Source organism: Petaurus breviceps, unplaced genomic scaffold (assembly GCF_028583685.1).
Source record: "Petaurus breviceps papuanus isolate PSGF00001 unplaced genomic scaffold, PetGlider_PUasm1.0 229, whole genome shotgun sequence".
NCBI lineage: Eukaryota > Metazoa > Chordata > Mammalia > Diprotodontia > Petauridae > Petaurus > Petaurus breviceps.
The window spans coordinates 33,307,854-33,324,374 of NW_027185903.1; the positions used below are offsets into that span (position 1 = coordinate 33,307,854).

Below are 16,521 nucleotides of genomic sequence, written 5' to 3' on the forward strand. Positions count from 1 at the left end.
AGATAGATAGATAGATAGATAGATAGATAGATAGATAGATAGATAGAAAAACAGATTATAAACATTGATTTGTAGTTGTATTCTCCATGATTTAGTGATACTGGCAGTATGATGTCCCACACAAGTGACACTCTATCTCCCAAATTTCCACACTTTCACTGGCTCTCTACCATATCTGGAATTTTCTCCCTCCCATCTCCATTTCTTGGAGTGTCAAGTAAAATCCAACCTCATACAAGAAGGCATTCCCTCTTTTCTTAATGCTAAGTCCCTTCCTTCTGATATTACCTCCAGTTTCTCATATATATAATTTGTACATAATTGTTTACACATTAGAAAGCAGGTTCCTTGAGGATGGACTTTTTAAATTTGGTTTTATTTTTACTTCAGTACTTAGTGCAAAGCCTGACACACTGTAACTGCTTAATGAATACTTGATTGCTTGACTTGAAGATCTTGCCAATGAACATATGCTTCATAGGGTCATTTGTTCATTTAAGTGCTTCCTTGATGTAAAGTTGGAGCAGGTGAGTCAGTGTCTTTCAGCTTTGTTCTCAGAGAAGAGAGAAACTGGTTATAGATATCTGCACTCACTCCATCCTCAGAGACGTCAAAGCACAGGTCAAAGGGTAAGAAGGTTTTATTTCCTCTTAAGTGAAAGCCTATGCCAGTCCTTCCCCAAGACACCCCATCTCCCAACTCTGTGACTTTGCACTGGGATTCTCCCAAGCCCGGAACACAGTGCCCCCCTCACTTCCTCCATCTCTTAGCTTCCTTCGATGGTGCTAACATCCCACCTTCAGCAAGAAGACTTTTTTGCCCCTACCTCAACTTGCCTACCAAAGTGTCCTCCACATGAGATTACTTTCCATATACTCTCTTTATCTTGCCTTTAGTTATTTACATGTTGTCTCTTCCATTAAAATGTCTTCTAGGACATGCACAATGTTTTTGTGCTCCTTTGTAATCCAGCACTCAGACTAGTATGTGATGTATACTAAGCATTTAATAAATGGTAGGTGACTGACTTTCTGATACATTAATAAAGTAGTACATTGCATGATATATAAACAAGTGTGTGTGTATGGAGTGTATGTTCACTTTTCTTTTACTTTCTTTTTTTTGGAGGGCAGTTAGGGTTAAGTGACTTGCCCAAAGTCACACAGCTAGTAAGTGTGTCAAGTGTCTGAGACCGGATTTGAACTCGGGTCCCCCTGACTCCAGGGCTGGTGCTCTATTTACTGTGCCACATAGCCGTGACAATTTTCTTTTTGCTTTTTTGGAGGGCAATTGGGGTTAAGTGACTTGCCCAAGGTCACATGGCTAGTTTTTGCATTAAGTGTCTGAGGCCGGATTTGAACTCAGGTCCTCCTGGCTCCAGGGCCAGTGCTGTATGTTCAATTTTTTAACTGATGGAGGTGAAGGATCAAATAATTTTGGAGGCCATGATGTAGGGAAGAGCAATGGGATGTCCCTCTTCCTCCATCACCTGACTCACTGTCATGTACCAAGTCACTGTCTGATGCTATTCCTACTTTTCCATCCCTTGTGGTACTGGCCCTACAGCTACTAGTCTGTGTCTTTTGCCAGAGTTGATTACAATAGAGATTCATTAGTCACTGTTTAAATTCCCCAATGGTCCTTTCATTTGTGAACACAGTTGATCCCCACACCTGTAGCACATAGACAGATGAAAGAAATATTATCTGCTGTTAGTGTACAGTTTGGAGGAAACCTATCCCCATGCCCAGACAGGCCAGATAAGGAGATCCAAATAAAGGAATGACCGGAGAGGCCATTCTCTTTCCAAAGTACCAGTCTTTCTTTTAGCAACATACGGCTCATCAAAATAATTCCTGTATTTAATGCAGGACAGGCTCTCTGATGTAGCCTCATTTTAGAGATGGTAATGAGAGAGAGGATTGGTGTATTTCAGAAGATGATAACCTAGGACAAACTCCTTTGTGCCTCTTAGGGTGATTTCATGGATTTATGAGACATTGTGGCCAGAAGTAGATATGTTTTTCCATTAATTTGTTGCTGCTCAGCTTTGAGGCATTCCAGGAACAACTGGGCAAAAACTGTTTGCTGAGACCTAAAGCAAGGACAGGAAAGTAAGTAAAATAATGAATGGTAATATCATTGCTCCTCCACCCCCTTTTTTTAATTGTGGGGATAGAATAGATGAGGCAGGTTCCCTAAACAGAAACGCAGAAGTGAGACCTGTTGAAAGAAAGAAAAAAGAAAGAAAGAAATGGAAGGAAGGAAGGAAGGAAGGAAGGAAGGAAGGAAGGAAGGAAGGAAGGAAGGAAGGAAGGAAGGAAAAAGAAACCTATCAAATACATTATTACATGTTTCAGACAGAAAATGAATAATCATTTCTGAGATGCTACTTTTATTCTGTGTCATGGCAACTTTGACATGTACTCCTTGGTGAGAGTACTTTCATAGGGCCAGCTTCATATCTGCATGGATTACATCCTTGCCTCTGGAATTTGAAGGGCACATGACAGCCTCCCACTAAAAGCTACCTTGCCATTCCCATGCTGCACAGTTCGAAAATTTCATAGTTATTTTTATTTCCTTTGAATGAACAAGCATCCTCACTTAATAAATAAGCATCCCTGAGAAGATTAAAACATAATTTGTTAATATCAAAAAATGAACTAGATAAAAGTCAATTTTAACCAGCATCTACCTTTGAACAGAGCTGGAGAGAAAGACAGAAGGGAGGAAGGAAGGGAAAGTAACTTGGAAAATGCATCATTCAATACCCAGGGAGGGGGGACATAGTGTGGGCAATGTGAGGTCACTAAGCTCCTGGAGATGGGGCTTACAGAAAGAGGGAGTAGGCAGGTCCAGAATTAAGCCTATTGGAGGCTATAGTTTTGACACAGGTGTTCTCTATGTGATCTTCCTTTGAAGAACTATTGATGGGGGAGGGATATTTCATCTCTCATCTAATCATGGCTCTAAGTTGATCTAGGTCTGAGCACCTTGCATGTGAGGGTGCCTTTAATATTGGATCCTGTATTATGTGACATGGGCACTTAAGCCAAGGTGATCCCAACATCTTAACTGCCAGAATGAAGCTTCGTTTCACCAAGTTCAGGGCAAAAACCTTTCAGGTTTATTGGTGGATAATATATTACAACAGCCAAGTAAATCCTATCCCTATATCAAATTGGGGTTTCCCAAGGAAGCCTACTCCAATGCAGAATGGGAAAAAATTACCTGAAGTGCAGATGGAAAATATTTGTTTAGCAAACTGAATATTATTAATTAGTGATTATTGAAAAACAAATTTTGGTCACAGTGGATAGATCACTTGTTCTAGATTCAAAAGAACCTGTGTTGAAATTTAGCCTCAAAAGGTGACTAGCAGTGTGCCCTTGGGCAAGTCCCTTTGCCCTGATTGCCAAAAAAAACCAAAAAAACAGGTTCTACGCCAAACGGAGGGAAATGTTCTGTCCTCTGGCCTTATAATGACATTTACAGATAGACCGAACAGAGGCAGCATTAAGTTCCTTATGCTCCATTAGCTTCCAATCAAGTTCGGGAGAAGAGCAGGTGTAAAAATTGTTGCAATTAAAAGCAGGAAAGGCGCAACTATAGTGTTACAAAAATCTGAAGAGAAGCAACTTGTTCCTAATTTGTTAGAGCTCATTTTGGAAAATCATATTGATCTCATTCCTGGTGAGAAAAGTGGTTAGATGTGATCAGGGAGAAGAAATGAGGAAACTATAGATAGAGAATGAGAAAAAGGGAATTAAGTATTGCCACGTGGAAAGTGAAGAAAAAGAATTGAGGCGAGGAATATTGGCAACAGGTACACATATCAGCAAGAATGAATACAGTACCAAAGAAATTGGGCTAGATGACTTCTAAGGACATCTTAGAGGTAGATGTGATGATTCCACAACTGTACTCTATAATATCTCCCTATATATGACCTTGGGAGGGAAAAAGATTTGGTTTTCATGCCTGCATCTGGGCGGATGGTGGTTTGGTAGGCTGGAGTAGAGTGCAGTGCTATTTCAAAAGTGAACCTGACAATGGAGGATGAGGGTCAGAAGAAACCTTTATTATTTGGGTGTTGGGAGGATTTTCAGTTTAAGAGAAGGGTAGTGTAAGAAGGTTACAGTGACTGGACTGTGGTCAAGGGTGATTTGCAAGGGAAATGAAAAAGGGCAATGGAATCACCTACATGATATAGTGGATAGAATGTTGGGCATAGAGTCAAGAAAAGCTGAGTCCAATTCCCCCTCAGACATTTACTAACTGTGTGACCCTGAGACCAGTCTGCAACTCAGGTCTTCCTGATTCCAGGCATGACACTATCCACTACACCACCCAGCTGTCCTGAACCAGTCTAAGCAGTCAATTTAGGCACCACAGGTTTAAAATTGAAACAAAATAAGGTAGTCAATATACCATATAATAGTTAATGAAAGATTTACTTAACTATAACAGAGGAAGGACATTCATCGCAGAGAAGTTACATACAGGATAATAATAATAACTCACATTTCAATAGTACTTACTATATTCTAGGCACTATGCTAAGCATTTTACAATTATTATCTCATTTGGCCTCACAGCAAGCCTGGGAGGTAGGTGCTATTACCATCCACACTTTATAGAAGAGAAAACTGATGCAATTGTCCAGGGTCACACAATTAGTGTCTAATACTGGATTTGAACTCAGGTCTTCTTTACTCATGCTGTTGGTCTGTGGTCAGAAACCTTAAGAAGGAACATACACCTTGTATATGCTGACTGTTTTCATACCCTGATGACCAGGAAGTTATATTGATAGCCCGATAATCAACCTTAGTACCTTGAGGCAATTAATTCTCCAGGACAATTTGAATGTCTTTTAAGGAAAACTAGCTGACCTTGCATGGGGTGGACACTTAGGATATTTGGAGAAACTTCTATCCCTTGAACCTTCCTGAGACTTTGGGCATTGAAATGCCCTAAGCTACCTTCAACCAGGCATCCTAATCCCCTATGCCCCCTGGCCTATAACATTGTAGGGGGGAAACTAATTCAACACACCAGAGAAAGACCTTTCCCCTCCCTTATAAAAATAGAAAAGCCTTGTCCCTGGTCTGCAAAGGCAAGCGGCTATATTGTGTAAAGAATAGGACCCAGTAGGAAGAAGACTGACAAAGCTTTGCAGAACCTTGTGTGCCAATTCCAGAGGGCAGCCACTTGCAGCAGCATCAACTCCTTTACTCTTCCTGGGGTACCTGAAGTTCATTGCACCTGAGGCCCAGTGCTGCCAGGGAGCAGAGAAAACAGATTTGGAATCAGAAGACCTGATCCAAATCCTGACTCATTTAAGTATTCCCTATACAAGCCACAAAACATCTGGGCCCATTTCATTATAGATTTTAGTTTAGAATGGAGAAGCTCTAATATCCTTTCTAGCTCAGAATCCTAGAAGAATAAATTCATAAGTTCCAGATCTCCTTAGGACAATAGTAAACACCCCAGAGATGATTTCATTTAAGCATAATTTCACTCCTGAATTAGATGACAGAGATTGAAACAAGTCTGGAATCCTGTCTTTCTTGGTATTATCATACCCCAGAACTATGAATAACGGAAAGACTGCTGGGAAATGAAGGCCCAAATTTGATGACCGAGTGGGCTGAGAGACTCTGGGGTATACAACCAAGCAGAAATTCATCCCTTTCTCTCCTGATCCTCTTCCCTTAGCCTGTTTACGGTATGTTTCCAAAATTGCCAGCAAAGGAAGTTCATTAAGCTCCCCAGGGTATCTCTGTTTGTTCATTCAATTGATTCCCCAGTGCCTGCTCTGAAGAGAGGAAATGAAGCTCAGCCTTTCTTGTAAGTGTGAATCCTCCCACAGTCCATGGGCTGCCTTCAGAGGTCACCAGCATCATTCTTCTGGAATACAAAGAACACAGGCATAGTCTAACTTTACAATCTTTTCTCTTTCCTTCTAACTGAACATGTTTGTCTCTCTCAGTAGGACCTGTTCTTCCAGGGGCCTAAAATCATGTCTATATTGCATCATTGTGGAGAACAGAAATGGGATAAATACCCACAAGATTGGCACGGGACTAGACAAGGTTGTGCTCATTGCTTTATTGCTAAACCTTTTTTAGCAATAAAAGTATACATTTCCAGGACTGTACGTTGGGAGAGGGGACAGGTCTTGGTGAGGAGTTCACACAAAATACATTTCTTGGGGTACTACTTTGTCTCTGATTCATTAACTCAACTTTAATTCACCTCTCCTCATATTCAGGTTTAATAACCTGAATTAATATAATTGGGTTTTAGGAGTGTATATCCCTAGGTCAGCATGTTCCCTCTTGGGTGCCCAATAGTTTCCACCTCTTTTTCTTTCTGCAACTGTGAATCAGTAAAAAAAATTTGTATGTTAAGTCCTTGAAGGAAAGACTGCTGGGAACTGAAGACCCAAAGTTGATGAGCAGAGTAGGTAGAGAGACTCTGGGGTATACAACCAAACAGAAAACTTATTTCCTGGCAGCACAGATTTATCTGACCAATGTCTGTAATGGTCTTGGAGAAGGAATCAACAATGAAACTCCAGTTTGGATTGTTGAGGGGCGGGGGGGGAGAGGGGGGCAGCTGGTATGGCCACAGAGAGGGAGGGGACAATAGTGATATACCCTTTGTTTTGGAAGTGCAACAAAATCAGGAGAGAATGAAAGTGCCAAAAGGGTCCTTGCTTCTAGAACACATTTCCTGAAGCCCCTACACTCTGCTAGAAAGGTTATTAATCCAAGATATGTGTATCTCTTTCCCTAGATTTTGAATTGGTACTTTTTGTTGCAGAGTGAGATTCTTAACATACAGGAATCAGGGTAAACAGAAAGAGGGAGGGAAGGTACCACACAGTGAGGAAGATTCAGATGCTGATGACACTTCTTGCAAGATTACACTAGGGAGACTTTAAAACCGATAATGAAAAACACTCCCTAGAAATACCCACCTCTGGGTCCTCTTACAAGGCCCCTGACAATAGCACAGCTACATTAAAGGGCCAAACTAGAAGCAGCAGGTAAAGGGGCCACGGCAACAAGTTTCAGTTTGATAAAAGGAGAGACAATAATGATTAGACAGTCCAGAAGTGGACTAGGCTGCCCATGGCCTCCCACTGCAGGGAATGGGGGAGATAGGGAGTAGACCAGAAGAGCTAAAATGTTTTGCTTCTGCCAAAGTAGACCCTAAGGTTTGAGTCTTTCTTCCATACCAGAATGGATGAGAGGGAAACCTGGTGTGGCACAGAGTGATGTAGAGCCTTAGAGGAGAGGAAGTTAAAAAGATGTTAAAAGGGGATGTTTTCAAGTGAAGGCCAAACAATCACTTGTCAGAATTATTCTAGAGGGGATTCTTGGTCAAGTATGATTTGAACTAGACAGCACCAAAAGTCCCTATCAACGGTGACATTTTGTGATTCTACTAATTTTTTTTCTTAAATCTGTCACTGTATAACTTAGGAATAGCTAGAGATGATTATTAATTGGAGGTAATTTATCTTTGTATAAATATTCAAAGTACTGGCTTATATGACCTGAAATCCCTACAGAAATACAGTCATGTGCAGATCTCCTTGGGAATTCTCATTGGAAAAGTAAGGGAGATGGCAGGTATCACTGTGGGCCCTTCACTGTCTTCCTCAACACCCATCTTTGATGAGTTCCCACTGGTCCCAGGAGGAGGAAAGGGAGAGAATGACAGGTTCCTACAAGTACAATGTGGGGAAACACCAGAGAATACAGAAGATAAAGGAAGAAAAGGAGACACAGACAAATGCCTGCAGGAATGGAGGGATTAAGGAAGATAAGTGGGGTTTGGAGTCATGAATCACAGGATTAGAGAGCCAGAAGGGACCCTAGTCACCATATCTTGACAAAGTCGTACAAAAAGGAATGCCTTGGGGTGGCTAGGTGGTGCAGTGAACAGAACACTGGCCCTGGAATCAGGAGGTCCTGAGTTCAAATCCGACCTCAGACACTTAACACACACACACACACACACACACACACAAACTAGCTGTGTGACCTTTGGCAAGTCACTTAACCCCAATTGCCCCTCCAGAAAAAAAAAAAGGAATTCCTTTACCCATATCCAACAAGTAGTCATCTGGCCTCTACCCAAAGATCTCCAAAGAGGGAGGATCCATCAGCTCCCAGGGAAGCCCATCCCACTTTTGGACAGTTCTGATTGGTAGGAAGCTTATTCTGATACTACACCTAAATTTGCCATTTTTTAGGAACCTAACAGACTCCAAATCCCTCCTTCACGTGACAGTCCTTCAAGTACTTGAAGAGAGCTCTCATGTTCCCCTGTGTCTTCTCTTCTCCAAGCTAAACATAAGTAGTTCCTTCAACCATTCCACATATATCTTGGATCCAAAGCCCTTCACCATTCCGATTGTCCTCTTTTCCATCTTTTCAATTTCCTTCTTAAATTGTAGATCCCAATACATCACAAATGAATGGAAATATGTAATGGGTGATAATATGAAAAATGGAGATGTGAAATAGAACAAAAGAAGCATGAATTCTCTGATTTGGAAGGGACTTCAAATTTGGGTAATCTAATCTAACCCCTATCTTTATAGTAATTCCCTTCACAACATTTCCACCAAATGATTAGTCAGCCTTCACATGAAGAATTCTAGGGAGGAGAAACTCACTATCTCTGTTCTACTATGAGACAGTCATCATTATTAGCCATTTTTTCTTGACATTGAGCTGAAATCTACCTCTTGAAAACAAATGACCATTATTTAGTTCTCCTCTCTAAGGCCAAACAAGCCTAATACCTATTCCCCATGACATAACATTAAATACTTAAAGGCACTTCCTGAATCGTGTAACCCAAACTGTTCTGTAGCAAAGCATCCCCAGGTACCAAAAGTAGTGTGGAATCTTGCTGCCCCCACCATCCAGGTCATTCTCCTCTGGATGCTCTCCATCAATATCCATCTATTAAATGAGCTAGAGGGAGATGTTGGCATAGGAAACTCCTGAAAAGGTCTTTCAAGGCAAACTCTCTTGCCCCCAAAACAGAGCTCATAGGGAGCATGATCAGAATTGTAGGTTCTCTTGGGTTGATTCCATTGATTCTCTTAGCCTGAACCTTATGTCTTCTATCCTCAGCACTAATTTCTCTTTTATTCTACTTCAGATCCAGCCAACATCACAATGAAAAACCTTACTACATTGACTGAGTTCATCCTGTTGGGCCTGACGGATGCCCCTGAGTTCCAGGTTGTGATTTTCCTCTTTCTTCTTCTCACCTACATGTTTAGTATCATTGGCAACCTAACAATCATCATCCTCACACTATTAGACTCCCACCTCCACACCCCCATGTATTTCTTCCTTCAAAATTTTTCCGTCTTAAAAATTTTCTTCACATCTGTTTTTACTCACAGACTGCTATTTATTATCTCAAAAGGGAACAAAACCATCAGTTTTGTTGGCTGCTTCCTTCAGTATTTTCTGCCATATTTCTAGGGGCCACAGAGATTTACCTTCTGGCTGCCGTGTCCTATGACCAGTATGTCGCCATTTGCAAGCCCCTGCATTATATACCCATAATGAGCAGCAGAGTCTGCATCCTACTAATTCTCTGTACTTGGCTGGCTGGGTTATTGATTTCTAGCCTGGCAGTTCTATTGGCAGGTCGTCGAATTTCTGCTCATTCAATACCATGGTTCATTATTACTGTGATACTGCTTCACTGTTGAAGCTCTCCTGTTCAGACACAGGTCTGACTGAGCTAGTCGATACTCTCTTAGCCTCAGTGACACTTCTGGTCACTCTACTGCTGGTGCTTCTCTCCTATACAAACATCATCCATAAAATTCTTAGATTTCCTTCTGCTCAGCAAAGGAAAAAGGCTTTTTCCACTTGTTCCTCTCACATGATTGTCATCTCACTCTCTTATGGCGGCTGCATGTTTATGTACATTAATCTCTCAACGAAAGATGTCAGCTTTCATAAAAGAGTAGGTATCCTCCAAATTTCAATTGCTCCTCTGCTAAATCCCTTCATTTACAGTCTAAGGAACAAACAAGTCATTCAAGCCTTCAAGGACTTGATCCAAAAGATCACAAATCACTGATGAATTAATAGAATTCAAGCCTGGGTGGAAAACAGAACAAAAAAAGGGGATGAATTCAGTTTAAATTAAGTCAATGAGCATTTATTTTTTTCTACTATGTACAAGGGATAGGTAAATACAAAGTAATTTCAAAAAGGACAGATAACCCAGAAAATTAACACCTATGGGAGGAGGGAAGGATCAGTAAAAGGCTAGAAATCCTAAGAGGCAAGAGTTCAAACATGGCAGACCAACAACACTCAAGCCCAGAGTGTGGAGATGGAGTGAAATCAGGGAACAGCTAGCAGGACATTCTGATGGAAATGGATGATGCATGAATAAGAAAAACAGAAAACATGACCACAAATGCAAGTGGGAGTGGAAGACTTTAAAAACTAGATTGAGGAATTTTACATTTTGTATTCTAGAGGCAAGAGGGAGTTATTGGAGAATTTTTAGTAGAGGAGTTACATGATCAGACTTGTATTTTGGAAATATATTATTCATAGATTTAAAGGGCAGAGTCTGGAAACAGAGAGAGAATTAAATATCTGAAGTTCAAAAAAGGCTTGTTCTTCCTCAAACAGTTTGGAGGGTCATAAATTGACAAGCTAAAGTTTGACCAGAGAAGGGCGACCCCCACCCCCCACTTAGTTGACAGGTTGGTGAGGTGAATAGAAATCTGGTCATGGAAGGATCAACTGAGATGAATGCTTTTGTTTAGCCTAGGGGAAAGACAACTCATAATATTTTCTTACAATACTTTAAGGGCTGACATAGGGAAGATACTGTATATATTTTGCATCACTTCTCTTGATTAAATACCAAGCCAGTGTGTGACTACATTGTTCTTTGGGTGACCTGGAACTTGTCCATTGTAGATTGTTATAAGTTTTGAAGCAATAGAGAATCACTGGAAAAAAATATTGGTCTTCAAAAAGATGGCCCTGTGTTCCAGAGAAACATTTGAAATCGTTAAAAAATATTACATAATTTGCAACTCATTTGTAATCCAACCCATCTTCCTTTTATCCAATTCTTGTTCCAGTTCACTATCCATTTGTAATGTTTTTCCAAGATATAGGTGCTAATGCACCTTCTCTGTGGACTATCTAAGCACCCATAAGTCAAGGCTAGACATTAAGTACTCTGCATCTTCTTAGATGAAACTAAATAAATGAAATTCATTAAAAGGAGATAGACTAGTCACGAGGAAAGAGTGAAGGATAACTCATATGTACTTCATGCATAGTCACTGAATATCAAGGGATCCAGAAAAAATCCCTCAGTTTATGGGACACAGGTCTTCCTGAGGTGGAATTATATGACACAGACATGAATCACTCTGGATAAAAAGTAGTGGTACTAATTAATTAATCACAATTAATAATTAATGAATTACAATTAGCACTATTGAAAAGAGTATTCCAATCCATGAGATCACATATTCCTCAAAGTTGTCCTATATCGAAGTATAGTAAGAATTTGGGCCTCACCTTTCCATCTCCCCTTCAAAGTCAAAGGGGAATCTCTCCACTCCTGAGGGATTGTGATTTTTTTTTCCAATGCCATCAGCACAAGCTCCCAGTTCTGATGTGTTTCCCTAATGGTAGGTGCCAGTCACTAGCACCCCAATTCCATTTAACCAATAAGCAGCAATTAACTTTTATGAAGAGATTGTTGTTTTTAAAAATAAGAACAGAAATACAAACATTTCCAGCCAATACCTTGGAGGGGCACACTTTCCCCCTATCATTTACATAGTATTTCTCCCAATTTGCCCCCTCCTTTCCACTCACACTGCCAGTATGCTAGGTCAAGCTTTCTTTATCTTTTGTCCCTACTTCCCTAACAGCTTCCTTAAAGAACTTCCGACTTGTAGTCTCCTCTCTCTAATACATCCTTCAGAGAGTCACTAGAGTAATTTTATTAATGCATAATTCTGATCACATTATTCCCTGACTCAAAAACAAAAATCCCTAGCAGATAAAATACAAACTATTTATCCTGTCATTTAGGAACCTTCACAATCTGGCTCTAACTTCCCTGTCCAGCCTTGTTTCTCATTACTCTCTTTCACCTACTCTAATGTCTGCAAGTCATGTTGGACATTGAATTATTTATTCTCCAGTCCTATACTGACCTTTCCTGTATCATTGTTTTGGCTTAGCCATTAACCACTCCTAGAAGTCATACCCCTGACCTGGACAATCCTAACTGGTAAAAATTCTTCTCTTACTTCAAGGCCCAAGACAGGTACTCCTTCACCTATGATGCTTTCTCTGATTGACTCAGATGAAAGCTCCTTCAGCCTTTTTTATTTTTTCCTAGTACTTTACCTGAATCTTTTTTTTTACATTTTTAGCATACTAGAATTTTAACATTTTAGAATTGGATTAGGTTGTGCATATGTCTGAAATCCTTTACTCTATCTTTTCAAAGGAATAGACTATACTGTTTTCTCTCCTTAAATCCCCAAGTCCTAGTCCAATGGTTTGCTCAGTGAGTAAAATCCATAATCAAAACAATCTGGTACTGGCTAAGAAATAGTACATCAGTGGAATAGATTAGGTACACAATACACAGTAATAAATGACCATAGTAATATAGTGTTTGATAAATCAGAAGACCCAACAATTTTGGACAAGAACTCAAAAACTGCTTGGAAAACTAGAAAGTAGTATGGCAGAAACCAGATATAGACCAATATCTTATATAGTAAAGCAAGATAGGATAAAAAAAATAGATGCATGACTTAAACTTAAAGGGAGATACTATAAGTAAGTTAGGAGAGCAGGAAATAGTCTGATCTATGGAGAAGGGAAGAATTTATGACCAAGTAAGATACAAATAGTTACTAGATGTAAAATCAAAAATTTTGATTATATTAAATTAAAAAGATTTTGCACAAACAAAACCAATGCAACCAAGATTAAAATGAAAGCAGAAAGATGTAAAATGATTTTTACACCAAGTAAATGCCTCATTTCTTAAGTAAATAGAAAACTGATTCAAATTTATAAGAATATTAGTCATTCCCCAATGGTCAAAGAATGAATAGGCAGTTTTCAGATGAAAAAATCAAGGCTATCTAAAGTCATATGAGAAAATGCTCTAAATCACTAATGACCAAAGAAATTCATATTAAAACAACTCAGTTGTCACCTCACACCTATCATATAGACTAATATGAGTGAAAAAGAAAATAAGTATTGGAGGGGATATGGAAAAGTAGGGACACAGGTACACTGTTGGTATTAAGTTGTGAATTGATCCAACTATTCTGGAGAGCAATTGGGAATTATGCCTAAAGTGCTATCATACCCTTTGATCCAGAAATACCATTGCTACATCTGCATTCCAAAGAGATTAAAAAAGGGGGGTGAAGATCTATTTGTATAAAAAAAATATTTACAGCAGCTCTTCTGGCAAAGAATTGGAAGTTGAGATGCCCATCAGTTGAGAAATGGTTGGACAAATTATGCTATATGATTGTGATGGAATTATGACTGTGCTGTAAGGAATGATGAGTAGGCTAATTTCAGAAAAACCTGGAAAGACTTACATGGACTAATCCAAAGTGAGGTGAGCAAAACTAAGAGAACATTGTACACAGCAACAGCAATACTGTACAATAATCAGTTGTGAAAGACTTAGCTGTTCTCAGCAATACGGTGTTCGAAGACAATTCCAAGGGCTCATAAGTGAAAAAAAAAATGCCATCCCCAAAAGAACTGAGGGAGTTTGAAGGTAAATCAAAGCTTATTTTTTCACTTTCTGCATTTTTCATGCTTTTTTTTTCCTTTTGTCTGTATCTTCTTTTACAATATGATGAATATGGTAATGTGTTTTTACATGGTTGATCAATTATACCCTATATCAAATTGCTTATTGTCTCAGGAAAAGGAGAGGTAAGGGTGGGAGAGAGAAAATTTGGAACTCAATTTTTAAAAAATTAACATTAAAAATTGCCATCACTTGCAATTGAAGGAAAATAAAATATTATAATAAAATATTTATTTATAAAATATGTAAAAATAAAATATATTTAAAATATGTAACATTTTATATAAAAACTACTTGTATTTTGCAAATTTATGAATGATTTCTATGTGTATAAGCTAAATATTGGCCATTAAAAATATTCCTTAAAAACATGGACCTGAACCTAGGATTTCGAATGTAAAGAAAATGTATATATAATACAGAAATCATTTTGGTGATTTTTCAGAAATCAGAACCTATTTTTATAGCCTATTCAAACATTTGTGTTTCTATCTCTCTATATTTTAGATATCAGAAACACTGGCTATAAAAATTGTTCCTCAGCTTCCTGCTTTCCTTCTAATCTTTGTGGCCTTGGCTTTGTGCAAAACTTTTTAATTTAATGAAACCAGAAAAATTATCTACTTTGCATTTTATGTTGTTCTCTTTCTCTTGTTTGGTCATAAATTCTTCTCTTCTCCATAGATCTGAAAAGTAAACTACTCCTTGCTCTCCTAATTTTATCATACTAGTTATGGTGTCACTCTTTATGTCTAAAGACCTTATCTTGGTAAACAATGTGAGATGTTGGTCTATTGCTAGTTTCTGCCATAATAGTTTTCCCAGAAGTTTTTTTTTTTTTCAATTTTTTTTCAAGTAGTGAGTTACTATCCCAAAAACTATCTTTGGGTTTATCAATCAGTAGTTTGGTAATTTATTATTGGTCATTTATTACTGTGCCTTGTGTACCTAGCCTATGCCAAAGAACAACCATTCTATTTCTTAGTCAATACCAAATTGTTTTGATGGTTGCCACTTTATAATATAGTTTTAGATCTGGTATAGCTAGACCACTTTCCTTTGCATTTTTTTTCCAGTAATTCCTTTTATATTCTTGACCTTTTGTTCTTTCAGTTAAATTTTGTCATTTTTCTAGCTCTATAAAATATTTTTTGGTAGTCATTAGTATGGCATTGAATAAGTAAATTAATTTAGTTAGAATTGTCATTTTCATTATATTAGCTCAACCTACCATGAGTAATTGATATTTTTCCAATTGTTATGATCTGACTTTATTTGTGTGAAAAGTGTTTTGTTATTGGGTGCATATAGTTCTTGGGTTTGTTTTAGCAGGTAGATTTCCAAATATTTATATAGTATTTTAAATCGATTTTTTTCTATTTCTTGCTGCTGGGATTTGTTGGTAATATGTAGAAATGCCAATGATTTATTTAATTTATATCCTGCAATTTTACTAAAGTTGTTAATTATTTCAAGTAGTTTTTTTAGCTGATTCTTTAGGATTCACTAAGTATACCATCTGCAAAAAGTGATAGTTGTGCTTATTCTAATTCCTTCAATTTTTTTTCTTCTCTTATTGCTAAAACTAACATTTCTAGCTCAATATTGAATAATAGTAGTGATAATGGGCATCCTCATTTCACCCCTGATCTTATTGGGAAAGCTTCTAGCTTATTTTCATTACAGATAATGCTTGCTGATGGTTTCTGATAGATACTAGTTATCATTTTAAGGAAAACTTTGTGTATTCCTATGCCCTCTAGTGTTTTTAACAGGAATGTGTGCCATATTTTGTTGAAAGTTCTTTCTGCATCTATTGAGGTAATCATATGATTTCTGTTCATTTTGCTATTGATATGGTCAAGTATACTGGTAGTTTTCCTAATATTCAACCAGTCCTGCATTCCTGGTATAAATTTTACCTGATCATAGTATACTATCCTGGTGGTAAATTGCTGAAATCTCCTTGGAAATATTTTATTTAAAATTTTTGCATCTATATTCATTAGGGAAATTGGTCTTTAATTTTCTTTCTCTGTATTGATTCATCCTGGTTTAAGTATTAGCACCATTATTTACATCATAAAAAGAATTTGGTAGGACTCCACCTATTTTTCCAAATAGTTTATATAGTGTTAGAATGAACTATTCTTTAAATGTTCAGCAGAATTCACTTATAAACCCATCTGGCCCTAGAGATATTTTCTTAGGGAGTTCATTGATGGCTTGTTCAATATCTTTCTCTAAAGTGGAGTTCTTTAAATATTTTATTTCCTCTTCTGTTAACCTGGGTAATTTATATTTTTGTAAATATTCATCCACTTCACTTAGATTGTCATATTTGATGGCATATAATTGGACAAAATAGCTCCTAATAAATGTTTTAATTTCCTCTTCATTGGTGGTGAATTCACTCTTTTCATTTTTGATACTAGTAATTTGGTTTTCTTCTTTCTTTTTAAAATCAAATTAACCAGTGGCTTATCTATTTTATTGGGTTGGGTTTTTTTCATAAAACCAGCTCCTAGTTTTCTTTATGAGTTCAATGGTTTTCTTACATTATTTTTATTAATCCCTCCTTTAATTTTCAAGATTTCCGATTTTGTGTTTAATTGG

General features: G+C 37.9%; 1 pseudogene; it reads left to right on the forward strand.

Annotated features, from left to right (window-relative positions):
• The first annotated feature begins 9,215 nt into the window (after positions 1 to 9,215).
• LOC138167289 (olfactory receptor 2AP1-like) lies at positions 9,216 to 10,140 on the forward strand (annotated as a pseudogene).
• The last annotated feature ends 6,381 nt before the right edge of the window (positions 10,141 to 16,521 follow it).